The sequence below is a fragment of the Microcebus murinus genome, chromosome 5 (assembly GCF_040939455.1).
Source record: "Microcebus murinus isolate Inina chromosome 5, M.murinus_Inina_mat1.0, whole genome shotgun sequence".
Classification (NCBI taxonomy): domain Eukaryota; kingdom Metazoa; phylum Chordata; class Mammalia; order Primates; family Cheirogaleidae; genus Microcebus; species Microcebus murinus.
In genome coordinates, this window is record NC_134108.1 from 99,933,677 (window position 1) to 99,949,555 (window position 15,879).

Sequence of the window (15,879 nt, forward strand, 5' to 3'; positions counted from 1 at the left end):
GCCCCTTCCCCATCTCCTTCCCCTTCCTTCCCTTCCCTTCCATCCTTCCAGGAAATTACATCCCAACCATGATTTGAGACATGCCTTCCCCCCCCACTACTCTCACCATGTCCATTAGTTGTGAGTTTACTCACCCCTAACCCACCACCCCCAAAGAATATTATTACTGTGTGAGCACCTTAGTGTCGATCAGTCCGTGCCAGTTGGATGGCGAGTACATGTGGTGCCTATTCTTCCATTCTTGTGATACCTGACTTCAGAGGATGGGCTCAAGCTCTATCCAGGAAAATATAAGAGGTGTTAGATCACTGTTGTTTTTTATAACTGAGCAGTATTCCATTGTATACATACACCATATTTTATTAATCCACTCTTGGATTGATAAGCACTTGAGTGCTTTTCTTGCCAAACAGTACTTCATAGAAATCTCTTGAAGTCCGCTAATGAAGCTATATTTCATTTTTAGAATATAAGTAAATGTAGACTATGCCATGATGTAGGTGTACCGTAATGTATCTATCTTTCCTCTATTGGTAAAGCACTTTGTTTGCATCATGTTTATTTATTTGTCTTAATAAACTTTCAGGTTGTTTTTCCAAAATGTTATAACAATTCTCATTCTGCAAATGATGTTTTCTTACACCTCTGCTAGCAATAGAAGTTGTACTTCTTTTTAAATTTTGCCTGAAATCCTTATTTACTTTAACTGTCTCATTTACTTAATTTACTGTGTCATTTACTCTGACTACTAGTAACTTTGAGCATCTTCAATTTGGCTGACATTTGAATTTACTCTTCTGTGAATCACCTATTCCTATGTTTGTCCATTTTTCTATTGGATTATTTTCTTATAAATTTCTAAATTTTATGTTTAATATATATAGTTACTACATCTTTTAAATTTGCATTGTAGATTTTTTTCAATTATGCCACCAAAGTTTATTACAATGTTATATAATCATGTATTTGTATATTTTCCTTTTTTAGTTTCCAGCTTTCAATAAGGATGTCTCCCTAATAGTTAGATTATCCTAGATCTTCTCAGACAATTTTTACTATTTTGTTTTTTGCTGTGTAATAAACTACCTCAAAACATAGTGGGATTAACAACAAAAATCATTGTAGTATTTCTTATAGTTAAATCACTTGGCTCAGCTGGGGATTCTGCTTATCTTGCTTGAGATCTCTCAATGGTTGTAGTCAGATGATACCTAGAACTAAGTCATCTGGAATGTTAACCAGGATTCTTAGGACAGCTGGCCTTCTCTTCTTCCCTTTGTAGACTCAGGGTCTCTCCCCATCTGTTTTCTCTACATGGTTTGTCCAGTATGATCTTCTTACATCATGGCACCAGGCTCCCAAAAACATAGAAGTGGAAGCTGCAGCAACTGTTTATTGCCTAGGCAGGTAAATCCTGGAACATCACCTCTCCCACATTCTATTAGTTAGAGCGGGTCACAGGCCAGCCCAGATTCCATGGGGAAGACAACTGTCTAAGGGCATGAATCCATTGGGAGGCATCTTTGGAGATAAGATATAATAGTGTCTACATTTTCTTTGTGGACTTCTAGCCATGGATAAGAATGTCTCCTTCAACCTTTGCTTGTATACATAGTTCCGTAGATCTTTTTCATGATTTTTGTCATTTTGTATTTTACATTTCAATTTTACTATAATTCTCTGGAATTTATTTTTATGTATGGTATAAAATGAAATCTTACCTTTTTCTCTTCAGTTTTACCTATGGTTTGCCAAACCATTGCTTAAATCATTCCTTGTTTTCTCACTGAAATAAACTATCTCTTTTATTCTATCTTAAATTCTCATCTATTTCTATATTCTCATTCTATTCTTTTATTTTCACACTGTCTCTTCTTTCCTTTTTATTCCTTTATCCTTCCTTTTCTCCTTCCATTCATCACCCATCCTTCACGACAGCCACTCCTACCCAAGCTTTCTAATACAGTTACATCGTAATTTTTAGCTAGTTTACTGGTCATTGGTTTGAATCTGAAATCACCTGAATTCACAGCTGAGTCGTATACTGTACCATATTCGCATTTTCTTATAACTTTTGTTGTGTTGTCTTTATAATAATTATCTTACTCCTTTGTTTAGTTTTCTGTGTACCAGTGATTCATACCCACATCTCAGTGTGAATCCATTGTGAATATAAATAAAACAAGTATTTCCCACAATATCATCTTTTATGGGAATATTTCTCCCAGATTCTTCTATCTGCTTGCTTCAAAAGTTGCTCTTTAAGCTTGCTGCACATCTGTTCTGAGTTCTACCATCATGTCTCACAGACTCCTTATTCCTTTTTGAACCCCTTATGTTCTACCTTACTTCCTACAAGGGAGTAGGAAACCAATGAAAAGTCATCTTTCTTGTTTTCTTCCCTTATTTTGCTGAAACATATTTTCAGCTTCCTAAGAAAGAGTCCATAAGTGGTGAATTTTTATATAAACTACCTTTCATTACCTCACAGATTTTTGAGAGTTTGGCTGTATGTGAAAACTTCTAAGTTAGAAATTCTTTTACCTTGGGATTTTGAAGGCATTTTGCCATTGTTTTCTGGTGTTCAGCATTGTCGAGATAATGTTCTAATTGTTTTAGAGGTGACCTGTTTGACCTGTTTTTTTCCCTTATGTCTGTAAGTTTTTAGTATTACTGTTTGTCCTAACAATTCTGAAATTTCAGGATGCTGTGTCTAGAATGCTTTACATGAGACGCTTCCCCCGCCCCCCACCTCACCTTAGGCTACTTTTCTGATCCCATCACCAGCCACTCTCCCTTCTCTGGATATACTGTAATGATCATCTTAGCCTCCTTCCCTTTTCTCTAGTATGTTCAAGCAAGGTCTTGCCTCAGAAGCTTTGCACTTTTTATTCCTTCTGCATGGAATGTTAGTGAGTGCTGCCCTGATTACCCTGTGTAAAATAACCCATAAACCCCGCTCTAGTGTGCCTTGTCCTGCTTACTCTTCTTATTTTGGCTTAGGAATTATTATGATATGTTAATTTGTTTATTGTTTGTCTCCTGACCACTAAAATATAAGCTCCATGACAACCTGTACTTTATTTTGTTCAATATTATGCCCCTGCCATTGAGAATTGTGCCTTATTTTCAACAAATATCTGTGAATGAATAAGTGAATCTGACTTGGGATGGCCTTTTTTAATCCACTGTGCCTAGAAATTAGTAAATTTAGTTTGCAATGTTATATTCTTTATTTCTGGGAAATTTTCTTGAATTAGTTCTTAAATAATTTCTTCTCTTCTTTTTTTTCTCTTTTTCTTTCAGAACTTATGTTTTAGTGTATTATACCTGTATGAATCCTCCAATTTTCTTATCTTATTTTTCATTTCTTAATTACTTGTTTGCTATATATAGCTTTCAGTACTTAAGAGAAGCAAATTAAAATATAAAGTGAGTTTTCTATCTATGTTATTTGTCAGTCTATAATAATTATTTACCTTTATGTCAATATCAAGAAAGTAAATACAGTTTTAGACAATTTTTCACTTCTGATTCATACCTGTGACTGTAGCAATGCATTAACTAAACAAATGAAACAGATACATGGCATAAATATTGATGGAGGCAGGGGAGACTCCAGAGTCTGTGCATATATTGCACTGGCATCTAGTCAGTTGGTAAAAATTCCTCCTTTTCACCTCCACTCTTACCTAGTAAAGAGGTAAAGTGCTAGCACTTTTCACAGTAACTCTACATACAGCTTTTTGGACAGAAAATGGTGAGAATACAATTGGAATGAATATTTCTTGAGAGTCTGGTATCAGAACTGTGCCAGATACTGTGTATATGTGATTTAAAATGGTCCATACACAACCCAAAGGTACTGGTATCATTACATCTATATTAAAAATGCGGAGATTGAAGTTAAGCGATGTCAGTTACCTAGCATGAGATCATATGGCTATTGTCAGGTCTGATATATCAACAGAAAACTTTGAATTTAATGAAGGTCTTAGTAGCATGTTAAAACTTCTAAAGGATTTCTAAAAGAATTGCTATGTGTTTTAAGAGTAAATCTGTTATGGACCATATGAAAAATTCTTCCCCTATACCAAAAAACAAAACATTTTTATACAAGACTCTTTACAGAAATTTATCAGAAACTTTTAAAACTCCATAAAAACCATGTTAAACTGCTAATTCTATCCAAGGCCTATAACATGATGTATGTTGATTGATCATTACTGAATTTTACATATTTAATTATTAGCTTACATGAGGAAACTAATTAGTTTCATGAGGAAAATGGAAAAAGCTCTCTTCTGGCTAGGGGATATAGTGGAGATAGACTTATTGAAATCCCATTTTTGTCATTTAAATGCTCTGAGATCCTGTTTCCTTATCTAAAATGTTTCCTAATCTTGTAAAACTCTATAAAATACTAGTATCACCTAACTTATAAGGCTTTTGTAAGGATTAGTAGAACTAACAATTTTATAAAAATATGTAAAGTATGTCACATTTCATGTCATATTCAACAAATTGTAGTTTATGGTCTTGTTACTCTCATTATTAGTGCTACCTTTATTAAATTAAACCTTAGAATCTGAAATTACCATTTTAATTACTGGACCACATTGTGTGTTTGCTTGCTTTGCTTTGCTTCTGCTTAGCACACTTTCCAGTTCCCTGCTATGCAACAGGCCTACACTAAGTGCTCAATAAATATATATTTTGAATGAATAAACTAGGGACCAGCGTTCAATTTAAAATAATATTTTTTTAACCTCCATGCTTACCTGTTTCACTTTAGCCTCTTTAACAATATATAGTTTGAAGATTTACCCTTTTATGACTTCTCTTTTAGCATTATGATATCACTACTCTGAAAATCAAGAGGAGGAAATAAAAGATTAATATGTGTTGGGCCACTATTATGTTCTAGACATTATCTTTTCTCTGTTTATTATTTTTCTTCCTCACTTGTTCTTTTTTTTTTTTTTTTTTTTTTTTTTCTTTTTTTTGAGACAGAGTCTCACTTTGTTGCCCAGGCTAGAGTGAGTGCCGTGGCGTCAGCCTAGCTCACAGCAACCTCAAACTCCTGGGCTCAAGCGATCCTTCTGTCTCAGCCTCCCAAGTAGCTGGGACTACAGGCATGCGCCACCATGCCCGGCTAATTTTTTCTATATATATTAGTTGGCCAATTAGTTTCTTTCTATTTATAGTAGAGATGGGGTCTCGCTCTTGCTCAGGCTGGTTTCGAACTCCTGACCTCGAGCAATCCGCCCGCCTCGGCCTCCCAGAGAGCTAGGATTACAGGCGTGAGCCACCGCGCCCGGCCGACTTGTTCTTTTTTAACATCCCTACAAGATAGCTGATACTACTCCTAGACATGCTTGTTTGTTTGTTTTGGTGAGTTAGTATAGTCTACATTACATTTAGTTACTGACCACATTAACACAGAGCCCAGGGTGGAATCTAGCAATCCTTCGCCTTCCTACTCTAGTTCCTGTGCTTGTTCCTCTACATCTGTCATATAACTTATTGTCTTCAGTGGCTTTTGCCAAATTGCTTAATTACCATTTTACTTGATTCTAACACACATTAATGGAGAGTTTGCATCCTGGAAGGGAAGCCTTCTTCTTGTAAAGAGATTTTTACAAAATAAAGTGGTAAATGGTAAGCTGTCTGAAGTTGTACAAGGTACCCATGTAGCACAATTCAAAGGGAGTGGTTAGGTCTGTGCTTTGAGTTAGAGAAGACCTCAGAGAGGCAGTGACATCTCACTTATCTTTTTGAAGGCTATGGGGTACTTCTTTTCCTATGTTGTCTTCTTTCTCAGAATGTTGTTGACCAACTATACCATTCTATCCTGATATGAATAAATTTCATAAGAATATCCTTATTTTGGTTTTAGTAACTAGATCTAAAACATTTTCTCGGCCTATCATATTATCAGGAGAATCTCTTTTCCTTTCCTGAGTACATTGCTATTTCACATTCTCCCTAGCCATGAATGAGCCATTCCTAAGCAATAGCTTATGCTTGTATGGTGCTTTACAGTTCTCCATTTGTCTGCAGCACGTTATTTGATGTTTACAATGACATGTAAGTGTAATAAGATCTGTATTATATCATCTTCTTGAGCCTTTTTTAATAACATGGTAATGGAATATGGAAGTGACATCTGAGTCTAGGAAACCGTTTTACATTCAGTTTTACATATGCTACTTCTAATTTGATAAATACTGTATACAACTTATATTGGTTTTCCTATGCAAGCTATCTTTGGATACAAAATTTGAATAAGGGCTACTTTCTCTGACGTACTGAGGGGAAAATATATACAAATTTTCTGTGTTCATCATATGATAAAAGCATAGGGCAGATTACAAAGGGATAGAAACCAGTCTCTTTTATGTATTAGTAATTGCCTTGCCATAATCCCATTTTGCAACTGTTTTTGGCTTTCAAATGTATCTGGAGCAATTGGGTAGGATACTGAAGTGATTAACTATATCACCTGCTGATTTGTATATCATGGTAAACATTATGGTAAAATAAATCATTAATGCTAAGAGCCCAACCTCATACTTTCCTCCATACTCATACAGTTAATTGGGTTGGTTGCTATTTCCACTGGTATGATTAAGTGGGTTTCTCTTTTAATATTGACTCCTATCTGTACCTCATCAAGTTTTACCATTCCTTCTTGTGATTCTCCCAGGTTTTTGTTTGTTTGTTTGTCTGTTTGTTTGTTTGTTTGTTTAAAAGACAGGGTCTCACTCTGTCACACAGGCTGGAGTACAGTGATGTGATCATAGCTCACTGCACCCTCAACTCCTGGCCTCAAGCAGTCCTCCCATTCTTCCTTATTTCTTCTCTTATTAATGTAATGTAATTATGGAACCAAAACTAAACTATACCTAGAGTTAAATACTAGAATCAGAAAGTAGAAGCCAAAAGAAACTTTGGAGCTCATTTGGTATTCACCTCTCTTTAGTTTTCACTTGAAGAAACTGAGGACCAGAAAAATCAGCTATTCAGTTAAAAAGTATAGATACAAAACTGTATGAACACTAATGTGTACATTGTATTTCATATTGAGGTGATTTTCTTTGAGAAATTATTAGAGAAGTAATTAGTTCTCTATCAAAAGAAGCCCACATAATTTTTCCCTTTAAGTTTAGATGAGAGTTACTTTATATCTTTTAGTGCTACACACATGTGTGTTATGTGTGTGTGTATACACAATTATATTGCATATATTATGTGCCTATATTGTGTATATTATATATGTGTATATTGTATATATAATTGTGTATATACAATTATATGCAAAGATGTATATAATTAAGGAAAAAACTACCACACAAATGTACAAATGTTACTTACATTTATCCACACAAATTTATATCCTAAATTTGCTTATGGTAAAATAAGATACTAATATTAAATAATAATCTGATAAGGGCCTTCAATCTTTGTGAGTATTAAAAGTTATAAACTTTTTTTAAGAGTACCCTCAAATTTAATTCCTCTTTTCTAAATAAATGTAAATAACATCTGTGCAGGGCTTATTATATGCTGCATGACATTATCTCACTTAAACATCAAATCATAGGCGTTTAAAAATATGAGAGAAAAAAAGCCAAAATGGTTTTGGAAACTTTTTTAAAGTATTCATTTTTAATGCTTCTTAAAACTACTCATGAAATACATTTTTATAGCGTAATAGTGTGGAGATAATCTGCTGAGTTAGACCATAAGATGGGAATAATAATGTAAATGCACTGGAGCACTCTTCAAGATACATTGTGCTGACAGAGGAGGCCACACTTTGAGTTTCATAGCATATCCTTGCCCTCTGTATGCATCAGGTTCTTAGACATAGCATCAGAGGCTACAATTCTAAAATTGGCACTTTCTCCCCATATTTTCTCAACAACAAAAAAGTATAAAGTTGCTTTTGCCAGAGCAAAATAGTAATAGACATAAAATTAGAAATCAGTTTTCCTCACTCCCCATAATTATTCTTTAGCATTACTTAATTTTTTCCATTTGGTAACTTTTCTCATCATTACATTGGTCTGTGTGTAATCTGGTGTAATTCAGTGATGTTAGTCCCCTTATTTAGCCATGAAGATTTACCATAAGACCTGTATTTATTCCTAAACATTCAAGGGTGAAATGAAATCAGGCTGTCTATGAACAATTAGGAAGAGCTATGGAAAAAAGTAATGAACTTAGTCTTTTATCTGTTAGATTTTTGTCCTCTGAAGAAACAAGTAATAGCTATAACTCTTTTGGTAGATGCCTTTTTAGAAATGTGAACAGAAGGGAATGTGGAGGAGGGAGCATATGTGCCAAGAAATAAGCAGGCAAAGAAGAGGCATTTTTAATGTGGATATGTTTTGTAGCCTACCAAAATATTTTATGGTTCTGGAATTTTTTTTAAATTTCAGAGTATTAAGGGGGAACAAAGAGTTTTGTTAAATGGCTTGAGTCAGGGCTATAAATGTACCTATCATCTGAATAATGTTCATTGTACCCATTAGGTGGGTTTTTACCCTTCCCCCCTGCTTGATTTCCAGTGACCTTTACTTCCCACTGTGCACCTGTGTGCCCATCAGTTAATTCCAATTTATTAGAGAGTACATGTGGTGCTTTTTTTTCATTCTTAAGATACTTCGCTTAGGATAATGGTCTCTAATTCCTTCCAAATGGCTGCAAAAAGCATTCATTCATCCTTTTTTATGGCTGAATAGTACTCAGTGGTATACATATACTACATTTTGTTAATCCACTCATGAACTGATGGGCACTTGGGTTAATTCCACATCTTTGCAGTTGTGAATTGTGCTGCAGTAAACATTGAAGTCCAGGTGTCTTTTTGATAAAATGGCTTCTTTTCCTGTGGGTAGATACTCAGTAAGTGGGATTGCTGGATTGAATGGTAGGTCTACTTTTCGTTCTTTGAGAAATCTCTGTTGTTTTCCATAGAAGTTATACTGATTTGCAGTCCCACCAACAGGGTATAAAGCATTCCTTTCTTTCTGCATCTGCACCAGCATCTATTGTTTTTTGGACTTTTTAATAAAAGCCAGTCTAACAGGAGTAAGGTGGTATCTCATTGTGGTTTTAATTTGCATTTTCTTGACAATTAGTGATGCTGAGCATTTTTTCATATGTTTGTTGGCCATTTGTCTATCTTGTTTTGAAAATCTTCACTTCATGTCTTTTGCCCACTTTATAATGGTGTTGTTTATTTCTTGCTGATTTATTTTAGTTCTTTGTGGATTCTGGACATTAACCCTTTATTGGATATGTAGATTGCAAATGCTTTCTCCCATTCTGTAGGTTGTCTGTTTGCTCTGTTGATTATTTCCTTAACTGTGCGGTTGTTATTTGCCAACAATGAAACTGTTTTGAAAGACAAATAAAGGTTTGTATGGATATATTTATCCATGCAATGTAAGGCTTGATTTAGAGATTGCTTTTTCCTCTATTCTGAATGAGAAATTAAGAGAGAAACATGAATGGTTTCACATTAAGCATGTATTACTTAGTACCAGTTTTGTATGCCTGGGCCATTTCTCGTTGCTTTGTCATAAGGGATAATATACTGAAGATACGAAGCATAGGATAGTATATTTAATAAACATTAGCATTAAAAAAAAAAGTGTCAGCATCTTGTTAAACATGGGTGGTATACATGCTTATCTCCCAAACCTCTCAAAATCCACTCAATAACAGCTAAATAATGTTAAAGTCATAAACCTACAAAGACAAAGAAAATGGCAGACGAGAGGATTCACACATTTTTGGAAGCTTAAAGTGGATAGAAAGGCTTAACAGATGTGAGAAAAATGAAACCTTGGAACATGGAAAAGCTAAGGATTGAAGGTCTCTCTGAAGAAAGAAGTGTTATATGAACTAAAAACAGGAAGACTGGTAGAAAGTAAAGGTGTAATTTTATACCAATACCCTATCCAAACCATATAGGCAGTCAACTAGTCCTTCACCATTCTGGCAAAATAGTATAAGCTTACTCTCTGGAGAGGTTAAATAAAAAGATCTCTAGTATTAGAGATTCTAGGCACAAGTCCATCAATATTCAATTAATAGATATTCCAGAAAGAACCCAGAAAACAGAAAGAAAGATACTTTCAAAGTAATCCAAGAAAATTTTCTGGATATGAAGGACAAAAATATACAGGTTGAAGTATCCCTCTGAGTACCCAGCAAAATATTTGAAGAAAGATGCTCATCAAGGCACAGCATCAGGGAATTTCAGAATTTGAAGTAGAAAGAGAACAAAGTTTCTTAGAGTGGGAGAAAGTCATGTAAACACGTAGGAAGCATAATACCACTGACTTCTTAACAGCAACATTTTAAACTAGAAGACTGTGTAGCAAAAACTTTAAAATTTTGAGAGAAAGTGCTATTTAATCCAGAATTCTATACTTGGGCAGATTATCAATTAAATATGAATGTGGTATAAATATATTTTCAGACATACAGGATTTTAAAAAATTGATTTCCCATACACCCTTTCTTAGAAAACTATCAGAGGCATATTTCAGCTGTAACCTACCACAGGGAAGAGAGATGCTGCAGTTTGAATTTATTCTATCTAATTGTCTGCTTTTTTAAAAAAATCAATATTCTTAAAAAGAATATAACATAATCCAGAGTTCCTGCAATGTATTATTCACAGTATTTCAGATAAAATCCCAAGAAAACATGACCCCAACCCAAGGAAAAAATAGTCAATGGAGACTAACTCCAAAATGGCAGAGATATTGAAATTAATAGACAAGGATTTTAAGGCAGCTATTATAACTGTGCTCACAACTAAGAAGAAAAATTTCAGAGAAAATTTCTGCCAAAATAAGGAAGTAAATTTAAAAAGAACAAGAAATGGGGTCAAGAAAATAAGGATCCAAAACAGAAGAGTAGAAAGGATTCTAGAGGACTCCAGAAGTCTCATCAAACAAACTAGAAAACACTGCAAGACTGAAATGAATTCTGATACATTTCAAATCTTTCAAAAGAGTTTGGCATGAAAGTATTAGGTTCACAAAAGCAGAAAACTGAACAAAGGTAGTTATTAACTACAAGGAAAAACAAGAAGAGACATTTGATCATAGTGGTCTGGCTGTTAACAATGTTTACGTTGTCATAATATAAACACTGGACATTAATTTAACAAAAAATTATATTTCATGGGCAAAGGTCAAGAGGGAAGGAAGGAAATGGTTAAATTTGGGGTGTCTAAGAATATTACATCTTTTTAACCTCTCATAATAAGAAATCAGTGGATAATCTTAAAAGTTGAACAATAAAGAAAATAAGCATTGTAAGCTTATTTCAATTATGGAGGTAAATAACAGGAAAAGAAGCTTAAAAATTGAAAGTGGTTGCCACTGGAAGCAGGACAACAATTGGGAAGAATCAGAGTAAGATATTCCTATCTATCATTATAAAACAGTATTATTTGATTTTTAATATGTACATTTTAACTTATGTAAATTGAAATTAAATATTTATAAGACACATAGCCACAGTGCCTGGTACAAATTAGGGACTCTATATATGGTAGCTATTATTACTACTAAAATTATTAATTCTCCTACTAGTTATTGAAGTCACTGATTACCCATTTCAAGTAAAACTGAAATATAAACAGATCTAGAAAGTTATTTGATTTATCAAAGGTTATGTAATTACTTAGTGATAAAACTAGAACTGGAGTTTCATAACTCCAGGTTCTTTCAGTCATAACATGGAGGATTTAGACAGCACCTTTGAGGTTATCTGTGGCTGGAAAGTATGGTTGCAAGCAGAGCTGTCCTTTCATAGCCTAACCTAGCTGGCCTGATAAATAGTGTATGTGTGATAGATAGACTTATGGATAGAAAAACAGAAAAATTAATAATTTTAAGCTAGGTAACAACCTCACCTAAGATTCTGCCTCATCATGATCACAACTCCTGCCTTTTACTATTTACTATTTGTCCTCAAAAAGGAAAAATCCAGTATTTGGACAAAACCCAAAGGAAAGAGCTGCAATAGAAATGTTGTTAAAACACTTTTAATATCTTAATACTTGTAGAATCGTCACCTTAATTCTGTTGTACATTTAAAGCCTTTTGGAACTTTAAAGAAATCTTGTGCTGAATTTATATGGGCCTTTGCAAAATACAGGCATAATAGACTTCATCTAGCTCAATTCATTTTATATTATAGATGGGAAAACAAAACGGTGGAGGAGAAAATGGATTGCCAACATTTAACAAATATTTATAAACTATCCATTTGGGATCAGTGGTCTTGGACCTAGAAGTATATTATTCAAAAGGAAGTTGAGAGGCAGAGGTGTTAGGAAACTAGTTGAGGCAGAAGAAGAAACTTGATAACAGGTACAATTAAGATATTGTAAACCGAGTGTTTAAGTTCCATGGCTGGGTTAGCTGATAAACACTGTTGGGTGAAAATAATCATAGATATTATTTCTTTGAGAAAATTGTTTTGAAGACTATATTTTAAAGAGTGAAGCGCTGCATCCTATAAGGAATCGAGAATTTCTCATAATTTGAATATAGTACTATGTTAGAATATAGTACTATGTTATGTCAAATTATGCTCTCATAATTTGAATATAGTACTGTGTTATTCTGCAGAGATGTGTGTGTGGGTGTGTGTGTAAGAGATGTATTATAAGGAAATTATACACACAATTATAGAGGCTGAGAAGTTCCAAGATTTTCACTTGATAAGCTGGAGACCCAAGCAAGCAAATATGTAGATATGCAGTTCCAGTCTGAAAATCAGCCTCAAGACACAAGAAGAGCTGATGTTTCTGTCTAAGACCAAAAGTTAGAAAAGACCAATGTCCCCAGTTATCCATGTAAGCAAAAGTTGTTCTCTCTTATTCAGCCTTTTTTGTTCTATTCTCATCTATTCAGGTCCTCAAGTGGACAGGATGAGGCCCTGCCCACAGTAGAGGGGAACAATCTGCTTTACTCAGTCTAATATTAACCTCATCCAGAAACACCCTCACAGACATACACAGAATAATGTATGACCAAATGTCTAGACACACCATGGCCCAGTCAAGTGGGCACATAAAATTAATCATCATACACATACAAAGGCAAGAGGAACCAAAATTATTGGAAATTAAATGTAGAATTATATGAGAGAAAACAAGAAATGTAATAAGAATGAAAGTATAGGGAAAATCTGTGAATCAGTTGGACTTTAAAGACCATATTGAAGTTAGATAATAGGGATTGTTACAGTTCTTGGAACAAGAATTTGGACATTATATATGAGGGGAGATCATTTTAGCATTTAAATCTAGAACTCATGACAATTTGGAGACATTGAAACTTAGAAGGGTAAAAATCCCGAAATAGCTGAATTAGGATAAATACTGTGAAAGTAGAGAGCACATTCAAAACCCTAAGATTAAAACAAACACCAAAATCAACAGAAGTTAGTAAAAATATAATAAGAAGAAAAAAATGAATTTGAATGTTAGTGTCATTGATAGCAATGAGAAAATAAGAGATGTATTTGTACGGTCAAATATGTGACATTTGAGATGACATGTAATAGTGTACCTTTTCATGCTCGAAATCCAAAGTTTCATAAAATATAATGCAAAAGTGATGAATGTTAACATGTTAGAGGAAAATTTTTTACTATTAAACAGTTGTTACAAATATAATATTTAGTTTACTTTGAAGAACAGAAATAATATTAATCAGAAAAAATAGAAATGCTATAACTGAGTTGCCATTAACACTGAAGGTTTTAGGACGTTTATTATATTGGTTTCCTGGTTCTAGTATTAGTTTTCACATTAAATGCACCAGTCTTTAGCTCATCACCCCATGGAAGTGGACTGCTAAACTGCTAATCTGTTTTTTAAGTTTGTGTTGTTAAAGAGGAAATTCGTTACTTTTTCAGGTGAGCATAGACAAAAATTTTTAGGAAAAGTAAACCAACAGGTAACACAGTAAACCCTTAACACGGGCTTGAACTGCACAGGTACACTTACATATAAGAAGGTATTTTTCAACCAAACAAGGATCAAAACTACAGTATATGCAGGATGTGAAATGACTGTACATACTTGAGTATGAATTACTTTAATTAGCTAATGAAATTGCTCTTCTCCTTTGGCAAAGATAAGGAAGTAAGAATTTGAGAGAGGTAATTTTGGAGCTTGGGATACATTAGGGATAGGCAGGCCTTGGTGATAACATAGTGATACTTTCAGTCCCAGAGACATACCAACTGTGCAGAGACCAAGGTGTGCTAGAGAGTGCTAACAATGCTAGTACTAGGAATGATACTATATTAGTATCTATATTAGACTATATTAGAAAAGTAGCAAATCAAGTAGATGAAAACCTAAGATAAACTTTTCCTGCTAAATATGACAAACATAACCAGAACGTAAATTCCAGATCCTTATAATAATAATGTACTTGTTTTTTCAAAATGACAAACTTTTCTCTGTCTTTATTTTCCATTTCCATTTTTTCCAGCTTAATGTGTTTATAAACTGACATTTTGGAGAGTGTTGCAAATACAGATTATGTATATGTGATGTGGATAAATGATTGATTAATTGGTAAACCTATTTAGGGATATGTGTTTCTCTTGATCCTTTCTTAACATGAGTAAAATTAATTATATCTGTATAGTGTTTTTCAGTTTTCAAATCATCATCATTCTTTATTTAAGAGAATAAAGTTACTTAACTGTGCCATCTCCTTGTTTTCTATATGTATCCAGACGAATAGATATGTAGAGCCCATGTTCTCCACACCATTTGCATGTATTTTAGATTGTGATAGAAATGTTTTTATGTGAAAAAGCATGTGTACATATATTTCCTGACACTCTTCAGATTTTTAGAAAAACATGTTCATGTCTGCTGAAAACTGTTAGTTTCTTTCTGGGTAGATACATCATCTTTTTAAAAACCTTCTCCCCTCACCCCCCAAGAATTCTTTTTAAATGGTTCACAGTTAAATTTAAATTTCTATATTTAGGTAGGATAATGTTTATATACCAACCACCAGTATCCAGGAAATTCAGTGGTAAAGCTGACACATAGGGAGTTTATAGTCTATTTTGTAGTTTGTGTATTTAGAAAAGGTTTGAAGCTTATTTAGCAAAATCACTTAAACATTCAAGCAGAATTTCTTTAGCACAAATGAACGACATGATTTCATATAATTGTTAAGATAACAGTGTGTCATTTTTTAAAGATTAGTTCTCAAGAACATGTGTTAGATTTATTCTTTTCAAAGAAGCATATATTCAGGAACAGCTTTTATATGTAAATATTTTTATAATATTTCATATTGGATAGAATTGGTTTGTGCAATCAGCATGGTTTGATCAAATTTGGAAGAAGTTATAGGCACATTTTGTAGTGTTTTCTCCAGCATCTTTATTTTTTTCAGATGGATGTATTTTATGTTCTTTCCAACTAATCAAAATAAGAAACTGAGTTTGCCTGTGCCAAAAAAATAGAACTATCATTTTTCACATTCTTTGATTTTCCAGGTCATTTTCAAGTAAGATTGTATTTCTCAGACTTCTGAAATTCTCAACTTTGTAGATATAAGGGCCCAGATGAACATTTCAGGGGGAATCTAACTTTTCATGCAGTATGTTTTGTGTTGTGCATTCCAGACACAGTCAACTTTTTGTGTGCATGTGATTATTAATAGTACGGAAAGAAATTAATGCAGTCTAGCATTATGATTTATGGACTGAATCCTTCACCCACTGAAGACTTGCCAAAATGAAAAGTATTTTTTTTCCTTTGGATATTAAAAACAGCTACTGTTTTTGTTGATCTTTTAA

At 33.7% G+C, this 15,879-nt stretch overlaps 1 protein-coding gene across 3 annotated transcripts in view; it reads left to right on the top strand.

Moving 5' to 3' along the window:
- SUPT3H (SPT3 homolog, SAGA and STAGA complex component) overlaps nucleotides 1–15,879 on the top strand; it is a 426,870-nt gene that overhangs the window by 263,193 nt on the left and 147,798 nt on the right. The gene's annotated exons all lie outside the window — the stretch shown is intronic.